This window comes from Gymnogyps californianus, chromosome 1 (assembly GCF_018139145.2).
Source record: "Gymnogyps californianus isolate 813 chromosome 1, ASM1813914v2, whole genome shotgun sequence".
NCBI lineage: Eukaryota > Metazoa > Chordata > Aves > Accipitriformes > Cathartidae > Gymnogyps > Gymnogyps californianus.
Genome location: NC_059471.1, coordinates 155,634,807 through 155,660,998, shown reverse-complemented (window position 1 = coordinate 155,660,998; position 26,192 = coordinate 155,634,807).

The window sequence follows — 26,192 nt, the reverse complement described above, 5'->3', positions numbered from 1 at the left end:
ATTCCAGGGCACAACCATTTCAGGTGTAAAAAAGGATCTCCTCATCTCATGTTTCACCAACAGAGCAATCGAGGCGTTTTGGGTACCAGATTCTACTTGGGCAGAACCAGAATGTAGCCTGTATCTTTCATACCAAATCAAATTTCTGAAAGGAGAGGAAGTGTCATTAATAGCTTTATTAAAGGAGTGTGTGTGAGAGAGAGAGAGAGTAAGAGAGGGAGTGAGAAAGAGAGAAGAAAGAGGGGCATCTTGGAAGGTGAAGAGTCTAGACTTCAGGTAGTTAAAAACGAACCAACGGGTGAAACATTTTTTTTATGAGCCGTAAAATCCTTTTAAAAACAGGAGGGGGGAAATGGAGGGAATGTTTTCTGCCTTGCGACTGCCCACAAGCCCAGCGTACTCTGGATGGAAAGTGGAAGTTAATATACACTGCACCAAAATTATTAAGGGGAAGAGAGGGGGGGAAAAAAGCTGTGAAACGCTATCACAATCGCAAGGGAAAAGATGCCCCTGCCCCAGCTCTGGATCTCGAGTGGTTCTTTCTCTACAGTATCATCTCAGCCCAGTAACCCCACGAAAGCCCTGAGCCGTTGTGTTCCTTCACTGTACGGTTTCTGTAATAAGAGTGTTAATCCATGTTAATCTTTGTGAAAATTATTGTGTGCAACAGTATTTTCTTGTGTACTGCTTTTTTCCTATGTGAATTGTCCCTTTCTGTTTTCTTTTTTGGGTTTTTTTTCCCCTTCCTTTTTTTCTTTTTTTTTTTTTTTCTTTTGGTAATATGTCTTTCTTCTTTTAAAAGAAAAAACAAAAACAAACTGATGTGTTGTAGACCTATATGTAACCTATTCCTTAGTCTCATATTATAGGTATGTTATAAGAATGGATATTTTACTTGGCTTTAGAATGTTTTACAAGAAAACTAATTCTTAACCAATCAAGTTCTTGCTACTAAAAAAAAAATGCTTGTGTTTTTCATCATGACGTTGTGTGCTTCTAATTAATAATCATTTTCGTTGTAGAAAAATGGAGTGAATTTATATTAGTCTTGGAAACTAATAATAGCATTGTAAATTTATGAGATGATTTTAACAGAAAATACATTATAGAAGAATATAGTTATTTTAATTGTAATATTACTAACTGTAGGGTGAGAAAGGAGGTCCCGTTGTGGTGAACTATGTTATAGCTTGTTATTCACGGTTTCTTTTTGATCATTTTTTCGGTCTCTGAGGTGAAACGAGTTATTAATCAGAATTTGTAAACTCACATATGCATATTGTATATGTGTAGAAATGTAATCACACTTTGTCTTGGAATTACATTAAACTGTTTTAAGTCACTGCAAAGTTTGTGTGTCTGTATGTCTTCTTGCTAGTTAAAGTTTGGTCTGAACATTTGGTTAGTTTTCAGTTACTATTATTTAATCTCCTCAGTCTACGGGAAAAACAGCAGTAATAGTATCATTAATAATAAACAGTTTTCCCTTGGAGGTGACATGTTTAGACTTGTGAGATGTGTTTTCTTCCCAGGGCAGAAGAGCATCTGCGTTCAGATGTTCAGATCTGGGCTTCACTGAAGCACAGAAGGCTGCTCAGAGCTGTTGTGTTCAGCTCCATCGAGAGCTCCCTGCTACGTCCCACTGTACCAGTTGACGTGTGTGGATCGGCTGCAAATATCAGTCTGGTTTTTCTTTTCTTTATGCCTCAGCCCTCATTTCATTTGCTCCCTTTCCTTTCTTTGCCAAGTCCCAGCTGACCTTTGAAAGGCTTATATAGACATTAAGATGTTTAAACCACCACCTGTTGCCAATAGCGGTACCTGCCTTTTGGGCTGTGCCTGATTTTCACCATGAGGTTCGCTCAGCAGCAAGGTGAAGGCATGTCTGCAAAGGGTCCCATGTTATACCATGGTGTCACCCTGGAGGAGGCAAATGGCTCCTCAACATCTCCTCTTAACGGAGGGAGAGTAAGACCTACCTGGTTTTGTTGCTGACCTTTCCCAGCGTAGTGACTCATGTGCAAGCTACTGGGTTTCCTGGCCTGCGGGATTCACCTCACTACTCCAGCCTCTCCATTCCTGGGGATGGCCAGAGGGATGTTCAAGGGGCTGTACCGGGCTGCCTACCGTACGGGGCCACACGTCGCGTTAGGTGTCTGACGAATGGCTTCTGCAAACGTGATAACTGCGTGATGGCACAGCACAGCACCGCCAGGTGATGGGCTCGCATCAGGACATAAACCTTCAGGTAGAGCAGGAAGCTTGTTTTATCAGTGAGTGCGGGCAGTGAGGCAAAGGCCCCTTTCCATGGGCTTGGTTTTCCAGCCTTCTGTCTCAGGAATCTCTGGAATAAGGAGCAAGCGTTGCGGAAACTGTTGCTATGAATTTCTAGGTAGATATGAAACTTTTGGTAACAAGAAGTCATGGGACCTTTCTCCTAGCTGCCTTAAACTGGCTGAGACCCCAACTCAGCAAAAGCAATTAAAGCTGTAGTGCCTGTGCTTGTTCAGCAAACGAATTAAGTCTGTGTTTGATTTAAAATCGTGTGTCCTATTCAACTTCGAGCTTTTTAAACATATGCTAACAGGTAATTGCATGGTTAGGTGCTTTCCTGGAAATGGGGAGTTTACTGGGTCATGATATAAGGAAGAGACATTAGTGAATGATCTAATCTCAGAAACAGCTGTAAATCCAGAAGAGCTAGATTAACCAGAGCACAGTTTCTCCATGTTTGTATTGTGTTATGGTGTCTTCTTTTTTTGTTTCTTTGTTTTGTAAAACTTACCTATAAAACTGTAAAAAAAATTTGTCATTCTGTTGTCCAAGACCAAAACAGATTAAAAATGCATTGTAGTTGGAAAATGTACTTTCTGACCATTTTTTCCCAGGAGGGGAAAATAGTAGTTTCTCAATTTAAGCAGGACTGCTTCTAATGGAGCCTGCGATGCCTTGCGAGAGGAAACAGTGAGGGTTTTCAGCCACCAGATAAAAGGATGAGAATGGTCTTAGAGAATCCGACACCATCAGTGGCCCAAGCCTGGCCTCCAGACTGCCCAACACAAAGGAATGGCCTGCAAGTGCAGCCATTTCCCAGGTTTCTCCTCGGATCGGTCATTTATCTGCATATCCACTTGTAAATACTCCTGAGTCCAGTAAAATCTAACTTGGCAGGCATTTTACTGAAACCCAAGGGAGCTCTTACTGACTAGCAGGAGGCCAGGACTGTCCACACGTCTTCCACTGGCACAGCTGGTCACAAGGAGTTCATCCCCCATTGCTCTGAGCTCGCTCAAAGGATACTAAGTGCAACTCGCACGAGGCTTAAACTGCCCAACAGGGCTTGGAGAGCCCAGCCCGCTGTGGAGCTGCGGTCAGACGTGTCTCTCCCTGTAGCACAAACCCACTGGAGCTGCAGTAACGTCAGCGCCTGGAGAGCATGAGCCTGAGCATCTGGTACAAATTACCGCCACCAAGCTTGGGCCAGTCCAGCTCTTTCTGGGCCAGAAGGAATCTCTGCTGCTGCTTTGAGAGTGTTCACCTCGGCCAAACTGGTTTATTCAAGGTGGGTATGGCTCTTTCTTACTTAAAATTGGGAGGGTGGGGGGACACACCGACATGGCTTATGCGTAGTGGTGCTGCTGTTCCTGGCATGTGCTGCTTGTGCTTTCCAATGCAGCGGCTATGTTTTAATTCTTTGGCGTCCAAAGTTTGGCACCTAAATTCGTATGTATATGTATGAGGAGAGCTTGTTTGACTTCCCATGCTGCTCTGCCCTCCTAGTTGCTATTCACTTCAAATGAAACTGGAAAAGGGGGACTGGGAGAGGGAGGGGAATGGTCCTGCTCTGTGAAACGCAGACTGTTGCCCTTTAGTCACCTGTGCACGTGTGTCAGATCTCCATAGCAAACCCGTGCTGGAGCTGTGGACCTGCATCTTGTAAATTCTTGTGTCTTCTCTTTCTTACTGTGCCGATCAGGCCAGGGCAAACACGCCTGCATTAGCGTTTCCTGCATTGCGCTTTTCCTGAGCCACGCTAAAACCCATTTGTCAAGGCAGCAGGCTGGGACAGGAGCAGGCTTCTCCAGGCAGCGCTGCCACCGCCGTGCCAGCCCCGGGGAACCCAGCACAAGCCAGGGAGCAGCACTCCATCCCCGCAGGGACTCGTCACCTCTGTGTTAACCCTGTAACAAGGTTCAATGAAAAGGCACACCAGGTAGCTTAAGTACACTTAACTCCAGGCTGCATTTGTGCACAGGCCTTTCTGGACACATCCAGACATGTGGATTTGGGGTGCAGGAGGTCACAAGTCCAGGAGGCATCTGGAACACTTTCCATTTGTACTTGGACAGCATACTGCCTCTGGTGTGTGAACTCATTAAATACAAAAAACTCACTTTATTCCCCTTTTTTTATTCCAAGCTCGTAAAAAAATAAATTAAAACTTATAGTAATGTCACAGGAAAAAAAAAGGGGGGGGGGGGGGGGAAGTATGGTTAAAAAGAAGGACTTACCGTAGTTCACAATACTGTGTCTGGACCCTGAGACAAAAATTCCCATCCCCTCCAGACACTCAGAGACAGTCTGAAAACCACAGAGAGGAATTCATGCACACACAAAGAAAGAGCGAGGCTGCTACTGAATTGTTCCCCCACAGACCAGGGTTTGGGTCACAGCTCCATCACGGTGATGCTGGGCTGCTTGAGAAAAGCTCACTTCGGCTCTGTGAGGGTGTTTCTTCCACACCCAAATATCCTTGATCTGCCTCTCTCCTTCAGACAGCAACAGGCCTCCTCAGGAGTTTATGGAATAGGAGTGATAGGAATAATAAAGGCAGGTCTGGAAGGAGACCGCAGGAGGCATTGATGAAGGTTCAGCCGTACTTCACCTGCACGTGCCAGATTATTTTTCTACCCTGTTCTTAAAAACGTTGTGTGATGTGGAGTCCCCACATGTCAGAGCTCTGCTCTCTTCTGTGTCAGTGAGCCAGTGCTCCTTTGCTAGTGCACATCTCCCTCCTTATCCCTGCTTTCCCTGGGCTCAGAATACCCCCTGCTCGTTTTTTTAATGACCCTTGTCCTGCATGATCCCATTTCCTCACCTCTCCCCTCGGCTCCTTTATTTTCTCTCAATATTGTTTTGACCCCAGCATGTGTGTGCATAATTTAGCAGGGCGGGTGAAAGCCGAGGGGTGCGGGGTGGGCTGGTGCAGCCTGCGAGAGGCAACAGTGTGTAGTGGAGGGTGACGGGAAAAGCAAATCCCATTAGGTTGGGCTGGTTGTTTTTTGGTTTTTTTTTTTTAAAGCTTTAAATTAATATAATGAACAACTGTGTTTGCGTGGTCGCAAGGCCTGGAGACGCTGGTGGTGATGGCTCACCATTCGGCCTTGTGGTAAGCACCTCTTTCCTAGCGTGTTTGTTTTAACCCTTCACGTGTGTGTGCCCCACTAGTGTTAAAACACTGGCAGGGAAGAACCAAAGCAGCTGGGAATCCTTTCCCCACATCCGTGCAATCCCCCCGGCTGTGTCACTTGCCCCAATCTGTCATGCTCTCCACCCCCCGCCCTTTATGCTGCCTGCTAAAATATGGAAATGGAGGTGCACAACACAGACAAATAAAACAAAGGAGGTAAAAAAGACTGTGTGAAGCGGGGGTGGGGGGGGGGGGTGGGGGTGGCAGCACAAGATGGGAGAGGGTCTGGTATTACTGGGAAAGTGGATAAAGGGGATTAAATATTTTGAGACCAGATACAAGAGGAAATGAAAGACAACTGAGTGGAAACCAGGCAGTGGGTCAAAGAGGAGTAGAAGAAAACAGATGTGAAAGAGAAAAGAGGTGATTTTCAGAAGCGATGAGTTTCCATTGCTCTAACCAAAGTACAGAAGACCGGGGAGGGGGTGCTCAACCCCTTGAAAAAATCAGGTCCTCTCTCAATCAGATTTTTCCATCCAGCCTCTGGAGCAGCCGCCACCAAAGTGGGCTGTGCACAAGACAGCCCACTGGGTGCAGGAAGAAAATATTTTTCTACCAGCTCTACTAGTGGAACCATGACCCCATCGCCCCTGGGCACTGCACCTAACAACCATGACTGGCCGGCACCGAGCCCTTCCGAGGCGCAGGGCCCCGGCGGCCGGCAGAGGGCACCCGGCGCCCGCAGCCTCCGCCCGCCGCGCCTCGGCTCGGCTCGGCTCGGCTCGGCTCGGCTCGGCTCGGCTCGTCTCGCTCGGCTCGGCTCGGCTCGGCTCGGCTCGGCTCGGCTCGGCTCCCCCAGGTGGGTGTACGGTACACACTATCAGTACCAAGCAGTGAAGGGATTTAAAAATCCTGTCTTATTTCTGCTATTTAACTGCAATGAGGTGGCACTGAAAAGTTAGTCGTGGCCAGTCTGTTGTGCTGGATGCTGTACATCCATATGAAATAAAGCAGGTTGGGTGCTAGATGACATTTTTAAGTGCTGAGCACTGTAGAAATATTCAAATACATGGTTGTGAAAGAAGGCTGGGTTGAGCCCAGAAGAAATCCTTGGGAAGAAGACAAGCACTATTGTCTCCCTTTCATAAAGAAGAAGAAAACCCACAAGTGATGCAAGGGCAATCACTCACCACCTCCCACCAGCAGACTGATGCTCAGCCAGTCCCTGAGCAACAGCAGCTTTGGAATCTCCCCCTTCCTGCCAGTTTTTATTGCTGAATATGACGTTATATGGTATGGAATATCCTTTTTGTCAGTTTGGGTCAGCTGTCTCAGCTATCCCACCCCAGCCTCTTGCCCACCCCCAGCCGACTCGCTGGTGGGGCAGAGTGAGAAACAGGGAAAGCCTTGACCCTGTGCAAGCACTGCTCAGCAATAGCTAAAACACTGGTGTGTTATCAGCACTGTTTTGGACACAAATCCAAAACACAGCACTATATGGGCTGCTGTGAAGAAAATTAACTCCATCCCAGCCAGACCTGGTAGAGCTGGGAAATCTGGTGAGAGACATTGTAATTCAGGTTCTTTGAAACAGAGGTAGCAGAAGAATTCAGAGAACGTAGAGAAAAAAGTACTCAAAAGTACTCAAAGATTTCAGTTAAAAAAATAGTTGGTACTAGAGGTAAAGCAAAAGTAAGCAGAATATTCATTCAGCACTCAAGTAAGGATATCACCGGTGCATTTCTCTAGAAGGAGTCAAAGATCCTCAAACATATACCTTTTTTCTCAGGGCTCGCCTTTGACCACATGGAACAGCGCTGTGCCTGTGCGGAGGATTTTATAACACCTTGGTTGGATATCAAATGTTAACAGCTCCGACACTTCCAGTGCTGGAACCATCGATTGTGAGATTCCCAGCAAATTGATGGAGCTACTTGAACGCAAAATCTGGATGGCAAAAGGTCACGGGGGCCCATTCATCCATCTCAGTTGCCCTTCTTTGGAACAAAAATGGGAGTCCTCTAGCTTCTTAAATCCATTGCACTCCAGAGGCTCCTGGCTACAGCAATGAGGATGAAGAATATCACTTCTCAGGAAGGTGAGGGACTGTTTGGATTCGGTTTTTTTTCACCCCCCACCAAGATATTTCACCTCAGCTGCAAAGGCAGCAGCCTGATTTCAGCCCCGTAAGACGAAAACTGAGCAGAGAAGTGTGTCTGTTTTGTCTTTCCTCGTTACCACTTTCAGAGTTTTCAAAGGAGACAGGGCTTCCACCAAGAAATACTCCAAGGTTTTGAGCTATGTGCAGATGCTCGAGAAGCCAATGATCTGCTTTGCGGAAAAAGAATAACTGATAAGCAATCTCTGAGAGGTAAACCGCCTGCGATTTACAACAGAAACAATGCTTGGGTTCCTTTCATAAAGTTTTATTACTCCTTATGCTTAATGAAAACTTTGAGAAAATTTTCCTGAACCACATTTGTCATTTATGATCTCACTTCACTACAAACAGAGGTTACAGAGAAAGGATCTGGGTTTTTAAGAGATTTTTAATAGGGTATGTGCTTCCTTGCCCTCTAACTGTAGGCAGACAGGGTCACAGGGCAACGCACACACTTACTATAAAGCTCAGTTTTCTGTGGCTGCCTTCTCGCTCACTTTTCTTCTTCCTTCTTTTCATTATTTTCTCCCATCATCCTCACATTCCTCTTTGCGATAAGCAGAGTTATCAATGGTCCTAACTGGTCTGTGCTGAGCTGTTACTGAGCCATCTCGCTTACTTGCCCAGGGCACAATATTTACTCTCTGAACTGTGAAGCAATTGTTCTTCAGTTTATTACAGCCTCTGTCTCCATTTATTAATAGGCCTTCTCAGCAAAGGGCACTTGAAGTACGTTGCTGAATACGATAACGATCATCTTTAGATTGGATATTAGGAAAAATTTCTTCACCAAAAGGGTTATCAAGCATTGGAACAGGCTGCCCAGGGAAGTGGTTGAGTCACCATCCCTGGAGGTATTTAAAAGATGTGTAGATGTGGTGCTTAGGGACATGGTTTAGTGGTGGACTTGGCAGTTAGGTTAACGGTTGGACTCGATGATCTTAAAGGTCTTTTCCAACCTAAACGATTCTATATTCTATGATTCTATCTGAAACCAGTTCTGCAGCATCAACCCTCTGTACAGTGCAACGTGTGTTTTTCCTGTGCTCTCCATGGCCTGGCATATGCTCTTTATACAGGCTTATATGACAGGTTACCCTGGCATGACAGCCGTATGATCTTGAATCTGTTTCCTGGTGAGTAAACACTGATTTCTTTAAGGACTTGTGGGCAAAATCTATTTTAACTCTCTGGGGAATCCTGCAATCAGAGAATCTGGCTTGGTGGGCAGGAGCCCCACCGGTGGCTTCGAAACTGCACGCTGCGTGAAAGGGGCCTGGCAAGTGGAAAGAAGCACTGTAACTCCTCTGGAGAAGCAAATGCAACTGCTACTGCTCTCCTGCAGAGGAGACCCTCTGATCATGCTGAGCATCCCAAAAAGGAAGAGAATGAATGTGACACATCTTTTATACCTCCAGGGAAATGCAATCATAAACTCTGATCTGATGCTAATTGATGTTAATGACAAGACTCCAGCAGACTTCAGAGTAGACCCGCAGGTAAGGAGAAATGGTATCATTTGAACCTTGCTGCTAACAACCGAAAGGATGATATTGTGATATCATCAGTTGTGGCAGTACTGTTAAACCTTTTGGACAAAGGTTAGGAGAAGTGTAAGCAGGAGCAGGAGAACTCTCCAGCTCTGCCCTCCTCACTCGTCCCTCATTTCTCAGGCAGTCTCATCTCTCTTGTGACCAGGGGCTGTCTCTGTGGGACAGACTAACACATGGTGAAGGTACCAACGTGGTACCCTGGCCATCCAGATCCCCACAGCCCTCTCTCTTGCCCTCCACCCTCCCAGAACCCAGCGTTTCATACAGGCAGTAGCTCCGCAGTGCTCTGCAAGGGAGGGGAAGAAGCCTCAAGCCCTTCCTCTAAGCCTCTCCAGGAGCAAAAGAGGATGTGCTATTCTGTGAAGGAGGTCAGAGCTGAGACAGTCAGAGAAAGGTGGGGTCAGGACACAATAAAGGCACAGAGCAGGGCAAAAGACTATTAATTTTGCCCCAGAGAATGAGCCCAGTAATTGCAGGCTGGTTAGGCTTAGCTCAGTTCCGGGGAAAATAAAGGAAAGCTTGTATGGGATTCAGTCAAGAAAGAATTAAGGGAAAGAATATGATTAATGCCACTGACATAGTTCTATGGTAACTGTAAGCAAACTTGTCAAACAAACCTGATTTTTGTGCTTTGATGAGACTATGTATTTGGTTGACAAAGGTAATTGCATAATGATAATGTATGTGAAACTGTGTTGGGCGTATGAGTCAGTAGTGCGCTGCATTTTGAGTCTAAAAATGAACACCGTGCAATATCAATACAGCTTGTGTGAACAACACTGAGAGGAGGCCAACTGATAGACCTCAAAGAGCCGGTGAGGAGTCCAGGAGAGGCTCATGGAGATTAGGGCAACACTGGAAGCTGCTTAATCCATTAATGTAACAATTTAATCTATGATCTAAATGAACATGAAATGACTATTGATAACAGCAGGGGCTGGCAATGACTAGCAGGACAGAAGACAGTGATGAAGACAGTCACGCAGAGTGATCAGGCATGCTCTGATAGCAAAGGGCTACTTAGTCTTGGAAAGGTGGAAGCTGTGAGTAGGAGTAGACGGGGAAGTTTTAGCTTAGTGGATGGCATTGATGAATCTGAAACATTAAAGATCTTAGAGGAGACTTAGTGAAATAAGCTATTTTTGCTCCTGAGGGCATAAAGGGTCTGTCTTGGATCCAGAGGCAAGCGGCAGAGGCTCTCCAGGACACAAGACCTCCATGTTCAGGGCCCTCCCTGACTCCCTCTCAAGCAGAGCGCCTTTTCCTCCCCAGTGCATCTCCAGCCAGGACTGTGGAGAGGACACCGCTGCCTGCACCGCACTGCCAAGCTGCCCTATTCTGTAAACAGGAGTTGAGTAGTTTAAAGCCTGTGCGGACAGCAGAAGAGATGACCTTCAGGTTCTGCCTCCTGGTGCCATTTGCTCGATTAATATGCTTGGGTCTGCCGTAAGGGAAGATTGTGCTGTTTCTGCGTGGAGTGGGATCACTCTCTTTTTGCAAACCGATACCCTCTTCCCTGCCATCAGCCTGGCAGGGGCAGGAAGCAGCAGGGGAGCGGTTGCCTGGGAACTCTGCAGCACACCCCGGTGGGAGAAACAGTAGGGTCAAGTGACAGTACCCTTCTCAGGTTTACTTGTTTGTTAGGGTTTTTTTCTTGTGGTTTTTTTTTGTTTTTGTTTTGTTTGTTTGTTTGTTTTGGTTTGTTTTTTTTGTTATGGAGGAGTTGTTGCTTTTCTTATCTGGGAATAATGAGTTCTCACATTTGTGTACCACTGCCGAGGGGAGGAAGCACAGGCTTGTGAGGCAGCCGGCACACTAAGTCATCTCATGTCACTGCCAACCAGGGACGTTTTTTTTCCCTCCACATAGTCTTATCCAGGGTAGTTGAATCCAGCAATCAATATGTGAATAGAGAAGCCAGCAGCCACTGCTCTGCACCACACTGACTCAACACACTGCAGGCCAGCAGCTGATCCAGGGGGCTCAAGAATATCTTTTTTTGAAAGAAAAGATATTTCTTCAGCCAAAGGAAGAAAATCAGAAGATGAAACAAAGAAAGAGCATTTGTACATAAGTCTTACCAGAAAACACAGTTGTTTGAACAGTTTCCACTGAGCATAAACACACCTGTTCGAGGTCAAGTGCCAAAACCAACTCTCTCTTAAAGGCTGGCTTTTTCTGACTCATCCCAACACTGCTGTTCATCCATTCCTCTTTGTCTAGCTGTGGTTTTCAGCAGTTCAGTGTCTTCTTTATTCTCCCTGGACTTAGAAGAAATTAACACTCGCCTGCCTGAAGGTATGTGGGTAAATATTGCCCGATATACTTTTTTAACAGCTCTGTGATATTTCAAACAGTATTGGTACGTTGTCACTGTTTTCTTCCTATTTGCTTCCCTCTAACATTCTTCTGTACAGCCTGGCAGGAAAATAGCCAACAGGAAAACTGAGATATTGTTGACATTCATAAAAATAACTTGTTTTCTCCATTATTTTTCACACATAGATTTATCTTACTACTTCTGTTATAACCACCCTAAACCATCAGCAAGTGATTTCTGCAGAAAAAGTATCAGGGATTTCAGTATCCGTGCATCCTGCTGGGCTACATTTAGATGCAGCATCTTAAACAAATGGACCTAAATGGCCAAAAGATCCAGATTTCCCAGGCTTATAGTGAGCAATGCCACAGGCCTGTCCTGAGGCATGGGCCCATGGAGGTCCCAGCAGAGGCACAGCGGCTCTGGTGCCGGATCTACTGGACATGTGCTGAGTGTTTCCACAGTAGTGTATGTATGACATAACATCTTCTGTGTATACATGCATGGTTCGGCCATCCTCAGAACCATCCTGTTATATCTCGCACACACACTCAGCAAAAAAAACCTCATCAAGCTCCAAAAATGAGTGCCCAGAAAAGGAACAGCTGAAGCATCACTCCCTGACCATAAGCAGGAATTGTCTTATTAATGTGTACTACCTTGTTTCTCTCTCCCTAGGAGCTTACCCTGAGGAATGTTTCAGTTTCTACGTATCCCTGACTTCTCTTTGATCATCTGATATTCCCGAGGTTTGCAAGGTAAGTCTGCTTTCCTTTATGTGAGCCATTGTTAAGTTACTTATAAAAGCGGGACAATTACCCTAAATGGTGATTTATCAAAACATGCCAAATGGCAGCCCTCTTCCCCATAAGCTTTTTGTGAGTACTTGGCTCTTCTTTCCCTCCCTGCAGTTGGTGTGTTAATCCTCCCTCTTGTGCACACTGAGGAACTGATTACACTGATGTAATTCCACTGAATTTGAGGGGATTACCTTTCAAATTACATTGGTGAGACACCCTTCTGTCCTTCAAACAGTCGCCCTGATCAGAGTTGTATTTAAGGGCATAAAATCAGTGCAATTGTCAGTAGCTATGAATTATACAGGTGGGACTCATTAGACCTTAGGGAACCATGCAGATCTCCTGTAACTTGCCTGAAGGTACCTGAGTTTAACCTCCTGAGACTCCAACAGTTTATCTCTGGCTCTGACTATATCTAATTTATTCTCTAGTTGATGCAGGGGTTTTGCCTTCTATCTTCCTCCTACACAGTTTTCCATCTCTTTGCATCTTCCTTTCTTTTCCTTATTATTGCTTTTGCTCTTCAGCTGCATATTACAATAAAGTGTGTTTTTTCCAAAGCATTTCTGCATGAGGCTGTAGTGGAGCTAAGGCTGTGGTGAAAGGAAAGATACCAAAAATATATCAAGCGGTACACTGCTAGGTAATTTAAAAAATAATATGTCTTGTGTTAGTCAAACAATACAGCGTTTGATAAGCTATCTGCAGCTGAGAGGCTCATTTTCAAAAGGTCATCCACCCGCAGCACAGAACCCAAGGATAAGAGGTAAGCTTCATGCTGAACTCCCAGCCAAGGATCCTCACCACCCTTTCCCATTCTTTCTTTGGGCTGGAGGTGAGGATGCTAAAGCTAGGGACTAGGACATTTGACAAGATTTTTTATTGTAACAAGAAATGACAAAACGGAAAGGAGGGATAGGGACGGTGAGGGATGGAAAAGATTGATAATTGTTTCCCTGGCAACTGAAACCGTGGAGCCTTATGCAGGAATCCCTGAGAAAAATCCTAAAGGAAGCCAAACTAGATGATCATAATGGTCTCTTCTGCCTTCAGACTCTGTTTCAGGCTAAGTTTACACATCACAGTGTGGTGCTGCATAAAGAGATCAAGTTAGTGCTAAATGGAAACCAGAAGCTGTATGGTTGTAAGAAATCCTTGGGAAAAAGAGAAGCACTATTGTCTCCCTTTCATAAAATGGGGAACGTTTTATAATGCAAAAGATTAAAAGATTGAATAACTTGGCAAAGATTATTAAAATGTCTTTTGCAACACAGAGGACAGGCACGTTACAAGTCCCTGCCTATCACTCTCATCACTGCAGTGGGAACACATCCTCCCGCAGTTGAGGGTGCACTGAAGATGTTCGAGGAATTGGCAGAAGGGCTAAGGGAGTAGAAAGCAAGTGAAGCGGCTGCTGTTTAATGAATGCCGTTTGCCCACCACGCAGTTCAGTGCTCCACGGGGGCTGCCGGCACAAAAGGGTCCCGGACCTGCACAGTGTTCGGCTGCAGCAGCAGTGAATCTTCATTAGTGGATTTAAATGTAAGAACTGGGGCATATATATGAATATTAATGAAAGAAAGATTGACTAACTTCATGCTATTAAAAGATTTCTAGTCCCAGAGAGTAGGTGGAGCCCTTTAAAAAATGTATAATGAAATACGTGATACACAACTTTAAGAGCACTAAGAATGTGGATTTTGATCCCTTCTAATTTTCTGTTCACATAGTGCTTTGCAAGTGTGAAATGGAAACATGCCTTCATTTGAACATTTTTCTTTTTTCTCCTCTATGTCCCATGTCCCAGTGTTCGTTAATGCAGAATTTCATGGCGATGCATTCTGGGGAGCCACTTGGCAGTGGGCAGCTAGTATTGATTTCTGCTCAAAAAATAGAGCATCAAATGCTTGTATATTTATAAACGTATGTGTGCATGCATATATATGCATGTATATATATATAAATGTGTGTTGCAAAGATATAAAAGACATAGGAAGGTTAAATCAGAATTGTAATTAATAACACTGCCAGTTCCAATGTAAACTTTTGTGCCAGCAGTACATGTAACACATAACTGCTGGAAAGCATAATATACCATACCATGCCTGTGAAAGGCATCCCCAAGCAAGAGGCTGGTGCATTACTATACATTCACTAGAAACCAGAGATTCAGGGCAGCAGAATTTCCAGACAGTCATGTGAGAAAGAAGTACTGCAGCATCAAGGCAGCCAGTCCACTTATTTCTGTCTGTTCATGATGTTAAATAATTGCCGAGGCCTGCATCACTATCAGTTACTTCTCAGAGTAGCTTAATGATAGGAAACCAGCTTTGTGAGTGATTCCCTGTACAAGTGAGTAGAGATGTTACATGTGTCTGTCTGATCCTCTGCAAGGAGCGAGTGACTGTGGTAGCTCTAACAAAGCAGATGAAGAAAATGAAAGGATCCTTAGGGAGCCGATACATATTTTTTACTCTAGTGTCTGTGATGGAGATGGCTGGCATACAGCTCAAAATGAAATCTGTGTTCCCCAAGACTTTCTTCTGGACTAGCACTAATATTCACAAATAAAATACCATGAAAGTAAAGTGCCAGAACGGCCATGTTTGCAGGTTCAATGAGAAGGGGCTACTATAAAGCATGCCAGCCAAAATAAGATGGGAGAATCCTGCCTTACTGTCTGAAGTATTCCTTAAAGGTAATTAGTAACGAGGTATCTATGTCTCTGTATCTGGGCGTGTGACTATATAATTAGTATGTAAAAGGTGAAATGCAAAGCTAAAAACAGTGAGTTGGTTCTTTACCGCTCTCCTGTTTAAAATCTCACTTGTTTTTTTCCCCTCTTTTTCTGCTTATTTTTCACCCTTTAATATCCAAAATATCATGTCTCCAGTTACTTTTCTTTGATGAAGGTCATTTGGAGACCTGAATAATGATGTCAGATAAATGTGTAGCTTTTATAAGGAACAGAAATTTCACTGCCTGGAGAGGCAGCTGTTCCTTTAGGGCAAAAAAGATGGAAGATATTTCAGGCAGCGAAAATGAAAAAGGAATTTGATTTTATTATTTTGATTCATGGGTACCCAAAATGTGACATCAAGGTTGGGATTCATGTCATCTAATGTTATCGATCTACAAGAAAGGACCTAGTTATGGAAGCCTTCCGCTATAGACAAAGGAGAGAGCCAGGCAAGGCCAGAAGCTGATGTCTGCCCTATCATATCATGAAATGCGTATTATTTCTTTCCATTCACAACAAAGGAATGGAGCTTAGAGACTGAGTTTCAAAGAAATGTATGCGTGTAACCAGTTAAAAAGGATCATCTACATTTGTCCTGGTTGAGTCAAGGAATGCAAGTTCTTTCCAAAGTAAATGTAAGAATGGTTTCCTCCTACCGAAAAGGAGAGGTCTATAAGCAATCAAGGATGCAGTACATTGACCACAAATGAGGAAACGCAAGATAGGTATTTCAGAGGAACGGAAAGAGAGAGGGATGTATTAGAGCAGGAGTCAAGCCTTCTGAAGCTTCAAGGAAGTACACGCCACAGTATGACGTTATCCACATTTTTCAAGATGTACAAAACGTGCTTCCTTCCAGAAAGGCAGGTCAGTTGGCTAGGTTAATTCATTAACTTGATTTGGGGAACTTAGCACATTGTCACCGACACTTACAAGTCTCAACTTCTTTGGTATTTTTCTTTAAGTCCCAGATCCTGGAGTCATGTGATTTAATAAAAACTTGGGCTTTACTTAAAAAAAAAAAGCTCAATTTTTTTTCCTAGATTGTGGAGTAAAACTTGAAGATGCAAACTGTAAAGGTTCCAAAAAGGGAAAAGCAAATACAAAACCAGATATGTATGATCCCTTAGCCAGCCTTATGATTTCTGAATACTCAGACTTGAACACCAAGTTGGCATTAATGTAGTATTAACATCATCCATTGCCTGCCTTCCAAAACTGTGTTAGCTGTGTTATACATGGAAGGAAAAAAGGATGTAATTCTCTGTATGGCCTTCCTCTTTTCTTCCCCTTCCCCTGTGTATTCATAAAGCCACACTTCACCCCATATGTGCAGCTCAAGAGACATTTAGAGGTACAATTATGGTGCAAACATAACTGGGTTATTACCACAGTAACATAACAAACCGCTCTAGCTAAAGTATATGTATTGCAGGCCTGTGATGTTAAAATCAGATTTCCTTAAAGTGCCTTTGGTTGCAGACAATAAAAACAGCCTGTATGGCAGAAGACCACTGAAAATAACTTTTAAAGAAAGGATCCGTTTTTACAATAGCGGCATTTCATCTGATGTGCAGACCTTGGTTCATAATTGAAAGTGAGACAGCCAAGGGAACTGGTAGGATTAGGCTATGGGAATTCAACCGAACAATGTTTTGCATTCAGATAATTGCATGAAATTGGGCTATTAGTGTAAATTTTGCAAATTGCAATAACATAAAACAAAGTAAAATATTCCCAGTGTATACATTCAACTAATGTGCTAAAAGGGAACCACAACTGGTTTCAGACAGAGCACAGAGAACTTCCATTAACTATTCAGAGCTGTGTCCAAGTATTGTTCTCAGTCTCACAGGTTCCTCAAATGGACTTTCAAAGGGAAACTCTTTTTATAAAACAGTAAGTAAATAAACATAATTTAATAGTTAACTTGTGGTTTTCACTGGCAAGGACATTACTAACATGTCCTTTATCTGACTTTAATTTAACGTTGCATAAAATATCACCAAAAAGAACTGGAGAAGAAAAGAGTTTTGGCTCGAATTGCAGCTGCTCGCTCCAGTAGCTCTCCTGACCAAACATCAGCAGTAGCTGCAGCTCGTGCCTTTTTAACTTCTTCCATGGGATAGGATCATTCTGTCCTGTGGCTTTCCCCTAGCTAAGCAAAAAGGTTATCAGGAGAGATGTCCCAAATCCTCCTTTGTCTTAACTTCTGGGTCTTTACTTTTTACCCTGCATTCACCCTTGGGACTCAACCTCAGTATTTGGAATGAGCACCTACAGAGGACAGTTATAGAGGTGGCTTTTGACCACGCAGCTCCAGCCCAGTCAAGTCATCACAGCAGAAAAATGCTGGCCCACCACCAACTCAGGTTAATTATTCTAATGCTTGGAGCTCAGTCTGGCTAATGCCCACTGCCATGGCACCTGAGAAGGAAGACTGCAATTAGTCACGCTTTTATCTTTGTTGAAGACTTGGCTGCTCAGGAGCATGTGCCAGCCACGTGACTCGCTGGACTGCCGAGGTGAATGCCTGTGTCACTAACGTCTCTGTGGGGTTCGGAGGCAATTTCTGATTTGCCTGTGTCTTCTCTCCCATTTTTGAAGGAAGGGAAATAATTTTAATTATTTCTGTGGTGAACATAGAATATGATAATATCAAATAACCAATTAATGTATCTGTGTCAGTAATTCAATCTCTTTGCTAGTGTTTTTTCAGCTTAAAATCCGTATCAGAGTACAGAAGAAAACACCATGTTAGCATCCTATAATGAATGTAAAGGTAAAAGACAGTTGAGCTGTGAATAAGAGGTACCTTAGTAACACTGGAGCTTTCAGCTCATTTCTCTGTCACTGAATTTAGCAGAGGAGTAAGCCTTTCATGGCATCTAATGTTGTTCCCTGGATTCTGCTCTGTGCCCAGTCTACGTGAGCCTTAAAATTCCAGAAGAGGAGGGTTTTGTGGCTGTCCTTGGAGGGCGATTTCCATGCTGGTGTATCCCACTGCCAGAAATTTTATCCGGAGGTTCTGACTCAGATTTGCCTTTTTTGGATTAAATTATTTCTCTTTCTTACAAACATTGCCCTCAACAAACTCTTCTTTGTCTTGACAATTAAGGCTTTTCAAGTGTTTTATGTCTCTCTATTATGTCTGCCTGTCACAAGTCTGTACAATGGTCTTTTAAAGTTTACTTAGGGCACAGCTGCACTGTGACACACCATGGTGCAAATATCCCTGAGGCAAAGCTGAATGAGCCGGCTCCAAAACCAGGATTTATACTTTGGTTATTTAGTAGAGAGAGACAAGGACCACCATTCCTGGCTTGCTTTGTTCTGTGTCTGTTGAGTTCCATACAACGGGGTCCTGGTTTGCAGGCAGGGTTTGTAAGATCTACTTTCAGAAAAGAAAAAAAGTAATGAAAGTAGCAAGAACTTGCACATTGCTCCGACTGCAGTGTTCGATGCTAAACAAGGGTGTTTGGTGGGGGACAATGCTGGTTGAAGAAAATAATGTGAAACGTGGTTTAGGAATCACACAATTTGGGCCTCAAGTAGGGTCATATAAAGTAAGTTTCTTGCTTTACAGAGATCTGGATGGTGACATTTCACTGAGAGATGGGGAAGCAACATGGGGAGAAAAGGTCTTTATGGTGACATAAAGGCAGGCAGACTGTAGGAAGATGAATGTGAAAGAAAAAAGAGAACAGAAGTATAGGTATTTTGTGACAGGTATTGAAAGGGAGGGAGCCTGGGGCTGTAACTTCTAGAGGGACCAGAAACCATTAGCACTAGGAAACCCAAGTAGATTTGAGGGAAGGGAAACGGGCTGTTAAAGCATTTCTCTCAGGAAGATCAAGCTACTATCATCTGTCAGCAGGAGCAAAAGCTCACTAGAGGTGAATGTCATGGGCAAGATTTTGAAAGTGTTCATTCCAGCTGCTCCTACTAAAATCTGGCAAAGCATCTACTGATTGCCTGATTTAGTTATTCTTACTTTCCAAAAACCACTGATCCTTGAGTCTGCAAAACCTACTGATCTGCCTTGTTCATTATATAAATTAGGATAGCATTTGATTAATCTTTGGTATAAACTACATCTGGGCCAGACACGAGGAAGCCTTATCTTTTTATATGAAGTCCAAATGGTTTCCGGAATGGGAGATGTACGCTGAATTATGAAGTGATGATTGGAAACAGATGTGGGGGAGGATTTTGCAAGGTCTGGATATATTTTGGAAGTATTTATTGACATTGCATAAAGTGGCAGGAATGTTTGTTGATTCTGTTTTGTGGGAGGAGTTTAATGGATGTATGTGTAAGTGACCTTTTCAGTAAGCACTCTGTTTAAGATGGGATTACCAAGGATATTTTATAGTAAATTCACTATACTTGAAATTCACTTCTCTTAAGTTCCAAAACTACAACAGACAAGATCTGGCTTGCTCGTTTTTTGTGTGTCATTCCGTAATGCAGAGAAATAATCTAATTGCTGTCATGATCAATGCTATAGTAGCTTGAAACGCATTATTTTTAATATGGTAAGTTAGCTAAGTATAGATGGAACTATTTTCAGTTGCTCAGTGTATAAGGATGAAGGATAGTTTGATAGAGCAAAATATGTCTGCGGTGCAATAATTTCTGAATATGGTATGTCTATGTGTTATAAAACGATATTTTATGAACAAAATGGGATAGTTAAGGTCAGGATTGGTTGCAGATATGAAGGAAAAAAGACCATTGGTTCAGAGAGCTACATACCTCTCCACTGGAGGAACAACACTAAGCCCATTTCTTCTATCGCCTTGCCTCAGAAGAACTGAAGAGACAGGAATTTGAGGTAAAAGGTTTTGGCAGGTGGTGAAAGCGAAGGAGTCAGAGCAGGCAATCAGAGTAACCATTCTTAGGAAGGGTAGTATGAAGCTGTGTATCAGAGACATTTATTGCAGACCCAATGCCAGAAGTCCAGGAACTGGATTAAACAGACAGCCTGAGGTATTTGCAAAAAGATGACAAGCCTTTCAGCAAAATAGAGGTGCACGTGCCAAGTCTCTCTAATGTCTCAGTGAACTCTGTAGTAGAAAATGTGGAAGAAAGCAATTTATTAGACAGCTCTACTCTTTTTATAAAAGGCTATTTCTCTGAGTTACCTCCATATATTTCTCCAGCTTATAAGCTCAGAATTGAAAACACAGCATACATGCATCTCTTGCCTTTTTCCTTTCTTACATAGGAACAATCTGGTATTTGTGTGGGCATTCCTGGTGCCAGTTCCCAATATTGCATTTTACACAGTTACAACATGAGACCATACAGGACTGTCTTGTTAAGCTACACAAGTACAAAAATCTATACCCTAATGAAGTCTGGGTTTTTTCTTTCACTTTTTAACCTAGAAAGCATACTTTCTAGTACCTTCCTTATACTTTCTAGAACAAAACCGACCTCTTTTGTTAGTCTGGCCTTCTGAAGTTGGCTCTTTTCTCTTCTGGCGCCAGCAGCTTTTGCTACTGTACTTCGTCAGCTAGTTAAAAGGGGCAGGGCAGAAGTAACCTAGAGCACAAGTTTGGATCAAGCAAAGTATGAGAGTTCAGAAATAGATGGAAGTGCACAATAAGACTGGGCTGTATTGATCTGTAAATGGTTTAAGTCTTTTTTACGTCACATACCGTGCAACTTTCCATAGCATACAGCTTTCAGAGAGTAAAAGAAAAACAGTAATGAAAAAAAGCACTCTCTGCTCCCTTAGACACAAGTGTTGGTACAAAAACTAAATGTCTGAGAGCATTGGGAAAGGCCTAACAAACTGTCTGAAGGTCTTCACAAAGCCAGGCTAGAACCTCTCCCTTTGAACGTTTTTTCAATGGGTAGTTCAGCAAACTGGAAACATTCACAAAAAGATCTGTTTCTTCACAAATTTCTGCAACAGCAAAAGAGAAGGAGAAAAAACGTCTGGGTTTGTTGGGGTTTTTTTAATGTAAATATTGTTCGCTAAAGCAAAAAATATCTTCAGCGGCTGTGGTCACTGAGTCCCAAACCAGTAATAACCAGAAGTTAAATTACTGAGCAGTTGTCTGGTTCCATTGGAAATAATGTTGATGGTCTCTGATTCACTTCAGCATCTCTGAATCGGTGTTTTGATGTGCAGTTTTGAGAAACAGGTTTCCAGATTTGGGTATTACATACTCTACAAAAAGCAAGATGATTGGAAAGTACTTTCAGTTTGTAAGAGGGTCTAATTTCACACCTTCCCTTCCAGCAAAACCTGGGCAACAAGAAGAAATGAGCACTTCCATGAAGAGCCTTCTGAGGACGCTCTTGTTTCTGTCATTGCAGCGTGGGTGCTCACTTCCACTGCTGGGGTTGCAGCTTCCAAATGTGCCCCTGTGTGTTCACTTGTGAGGTTTCTATTCAAAATGTTGCAGGTTTTTTTTTCCTCTTACATCCTTCACAAAACAAGCTCTCGGTTTCCAGGTGGAGCCTGTCATCATTAATCTAATCATACTTTGCACAGCCTTTGATTTTTTTTGCATCCTCAGTCTTGCCCCAGTGATAAATCAGAGTAGCCGTCACTGTAGTGGAAAGCTCGGTAATGTCAAAAACTTCCTGGTGTATATGCAATGGGAAGTCATTCAGCAGTAAGTAAATAACCCTTGCAAGCCACACTGTTACAAAAGATTACTTCTACTCTCCCCTTAAGCAGAGGGAGCTAATATCTTGATCCATACTACCGAAGACCACAGTAGAGTACCATAGGAAAGAGAATTTCTCACCTTCCAACTCAGTTACTTCTTGTGATGAATGCATTTACAAGCTGCAGAGTAAAATGTAGTTAAAATTATAGCTAGTTTCACTTCGTGAGTTTGCAAGTGACAATGTAGGGAAGCCTGTGAAAGCCACAGATTCCAGGATTTCTGGCCTGTATTAATGTCCTAGCAGAATTTGCCGTATTTTTTCAGATTTCTGTTTTAGTGGAATCTGAATTCTTCCGTGTAGATTTTTTTTTTTTTTAAATATTGTTATTATAAATAACTGTCATTCTTGGCTTAAGATATTTGTTAGAAGTATGTAAGGTGTTTGGTTTGGGTTTTTTTTTTTTTTGCTGTTCCAAAGGGAAAGGAAAAACACAGTCTCCACCACAAATCCCAGCATGTCATCCCTTCAAGGGATATCTGAGTGAAGTTCTTGCTGGTTATTCTGTAGCATCTTTTATCTGCGCATCTGCAATAGGTGAAAAGGACCAGAGAGAGAGAAGGTGGTGAGGATGCACTGACACAGCCTGAAGAAGCCCTGAGGAAAGCACAAAGGGAAGTACAGGCTGAGACGTGCTTGAAGCTGTAACCAAAAAACCTGTCCTTTGTCAGGATTCCTGCTGTACTCAGGACTTTCTGGTACATGAGGAGAAGTGTACTGAAGAAATAGCTGAAGTCTATGTAAAGGAAAGCTGGAGAAAAAAAACTGTAGTTGGTCATAAAATTGTTGTGAGTCTGCTGCCACAAAGATGCCAAATACATATGGATAACTCCTGCCCTGGTTGCGGATGGACCACAAGGTAGGGACTGGGGGAGCAAAGTCCCTCCCACTGTAAGAGAAGATCAGGTTCGTGACCACCTGAGGAACCTGAACATACCTAAGTCTATGGGACCTGACGAGATACATCCCAGAGTCCTGAGGGAACTGGCTGATGTATTTGCCGAGCCACTCTCCATGATATTTGAAAAGTCATGGCAGTCAGGTGAAGTCCCCAGTGACTGGAAAAAGGGAAACATTGCACTCATTTTTAAAAAGAGTAGAAAGGAGGACCCTGGGAACTACCGACCTGTCAGCCTCACCTCTGTGCCGGGAAGATCCTGGAACAGATCCTCCTAGAAGCTATGCTAAGGCACATGGAGGACAGGGAGGTGATTCAAGACAGCCAGCATGGCTTCACCAAGGGCAAGTCCTGCCTGACCAACCTAGTGGCCTTCTATGATGGAGTGACTACATCAGTGGACAAGGGAAGAGCTATGCATGTCATCTATCCAGACTTCTGTAAGGCTTTTGTCATGGTCCCCCACAACATCCTTCTCTCTAAATTGGAGAGATATGGAGTTGATGGGTGGACTGTTCCGTGGATGAGGAATTGGTTGGATGGTCACATCCAGAGGGTAGTGGTTAATGGCTCAATGTCCAGATGGAGATCGTTGAAAAGTGGTGTCCCTCAGGGGTCCATACTGGGACCAATACTGTTTACTATCTTCATCAATGACATAGACAGTGGGATCGAGTGCACCCTCAGCAAGTTTGCAGATGACACCAAGGTGAGTGGTGCAGTTGACATGCCTGAGGGACGGGATGCCATCCAGAGGGACCCGGGCAAGCTCAAGAAGTGGGCCCGTGTGAACCTCATGAGGTTCAACAAGGCCAAGTGCAAGGTCCTGCACCTGGATTGGGGCAAGCCCTGGTATCAATACAGGCTGGGGGATGAAGGGATTGGGAGCAGCCCTGTGGAGAAGGACTTGGGGTACTGGTGGATGAAAAGCTGGACATGAGCCGGCAATGTGCGCTCGCAGCCCAGAAAGCCAACTGTATCCTGGGCTGCATCAAAAGCAGCGTGGCCAGCAGCTTCGAGGGAGGTGATTCTGCCCCTCTACTCTGCTCTGGTGAGACCCCACCTGGAGTACTGCGTCCAGCTCTGGGGCCCCCAACATAAGAAGGACATGGACCTGTTGGAGTGAGTCCAGAGGAGGGCCACAAAGAGGATCAGAGGGCTGGAGCACCTCTCCTATGAAGACAGGCTGAGAGAGTTGGGGTTGTTCAGGCTGGAGAAGAGAAGGCTCCGGGGAGACCTTATTGCAGCCTTTCAGTACTTAAAGGGAGCTTATAAGAAAGATGGGGACAAACTTTTTAGTAGGGCCTGTTGATATAGGACAAGGGGCAATGGTTTTAAACTAAAGGAGGGTAAATTCAGACTAGATATAAGGAAGAAATTTTTTACGATGAGGGTGGTGAAACACTGGAACAGGTTGCCCAGAGAGGTGGTAGATGCCCCATCCCTGGAAACATTCAAGGTCAGGTTGGACGCTGCTCTGAGCAACCTGATCTAGTGGAAGGTGTCCCTGCCCACTGCAGGGGGGTTGGAGTATATGACCTTTAAAGGTCCCTTCCAACCCAAACTATTCTATGATTCTATGATCAAGACAAATGGGTGAAGTAAATGTCAATCAGGTTGCCACATACGACAAGGCTTTCGAGGAAAAAGGGGGACTAAGAGGACTGCAAAAAGGATTGAAGGAACTAACCAACAGTACAAAGATACTAAAGTTAATGCAAACACTAAGGGGAGTAGGAGCTACAATTGCAAAAGCATCGCCCCAAAGTATGGCTCCAGTGAAAGAGGTGGCTAAGCAGGGCAGAGGATCATATGTGACTAGTGAAATTCCTTCACACCCTCTGGGAAACAGCAGACCAAAACAGAGGGTGAAGTGTAGCATAACAGGTAGCTGCCTCGCAGCTCCTCTTTCAATGCCAGTTGTTATTTAACAACGGGAATTTAATTTGGAGGTGTCTGGTGGAACGTGTGAAATTGCAAGGGAATAGAGAATATGCGATCAAATGTGACAGTTCTTAAATTAGCCCAGGAAGTGGGGAAATAACATAAATACCAGTTGGGTCTCACCAGATACAGAAACTGGGGAACATGAACCCAAACACAAGATAGGAAGATTATTTTTGTGAATTGAACTCTGGGAACTGGATCAGGAAATCATGTTAGCTGAGACAGTGAATGAGTTTTAGCAGTCGTGGTGGATTTCATTATGGATAGCATCTCAGAAATGTGAGAGAAGTTGTCTCACACTTTAGTCTGGGAAGTTACCTTTGAATCTTGGTGAAACAAATTATCTACAGGCAATCTGAAATGTACTACAGGCAGCCTTACGTGCTCTTGTTACTAGAGGCGCTGTTAGGACAACGATGTAATGTGGTATCTTTCAGCGAAGGAGATGATAGGCAGCGTCTGAAATATGTTTTGAAATTAAGTATTATTTCAAGGGTCTTAACTGCCAAAGCTCCCACTGAATCTGAAGCAGGGATGGATTCCTGTTCACTTACTGAGTACTTCTGAGGGCTAGCTTATTAAAAGGGAAACCAAATTTTGCCAACAGAAAGTGTATGTAACTGCACACTCCAATGCCAAACACGGGTGCACACTGCTGCTTACAATGAAGGCATATTGGAACGAAGTGGGGTTTTTTAAGCTTTTGGCGGCTATCATTGAGCCTGCACTGCAGATCTGCAAAAGAGGTTGGGAAGGACAAGAGGAACGGAGAGAGATGGCAGCAAGGAAGTACCTGACATGGCACGTATCCAAAAATGGTGGGTACGTAGTTATAGGAAAAGGCTAAAGAGTGCTCTTTTGAGCTGAGCTGTTTTCAGGCAACTGGCAACTAGCAAAAAAAAAAAAAAAAAAAAAAAGCTGCTTGATTCCTAATGGGTTCTGGGAAACAGAAATCTCAATTTTTTTAGTAGACAAAAAGGAATATCAAAGACATACTTCTCTCTATCAGCAATTTAACATAACAGAAACAATCCCCAGGCCCTGACTTTTTTTGTTATTTGCTCAGGTAAAAAAAAAAAAAAAAAAAAAAGGTGGGTATTGTGCAAGTTTTTCTGCATTTGGTTTTTGTTAGATGTTTCAAAAACTATGGGGTTTTTTTTGTCCTACTGTGGTCTTCTTTTTGCAATGTTTAACATCTTTGCATGGGATGTTATAGCTTAGATTTTTCGTTTCATTTTAAGATATAGGTTGTAATCACCCATGAAATTTTGTGTGAAACATCTCTCCACTGTACAAAATGAAAGAAAATTATATCGTACTGACTGAGACTTTTAGAATGAAAGTATAGGTCTTGTGCTAGAAGGCCTGAAGTACTCATCATAGTGATTGCCTTTGATACCTCGCCAAAGACAGGACATCCGTGGACTTTTTGACCCTGAAAACATCTAACCTAAAACCAGTAGGTTTTTCAGATTTCACGCCTTCTCCTTACTCGCCATGTCTATATTGAGTCACATCTTCAGCTGCTGTAGTTTGGCTGATTTCAACTTTGCTAATTTACATTGCCAAGGATCTGCCACGCATTATTTTCCTTTGCTGTCTGTGTGATATTATGTTGTGATGTGCATTGCGTGACGTACAGCTAAAGCTTATAGGTATTGCTTTATTTCTGT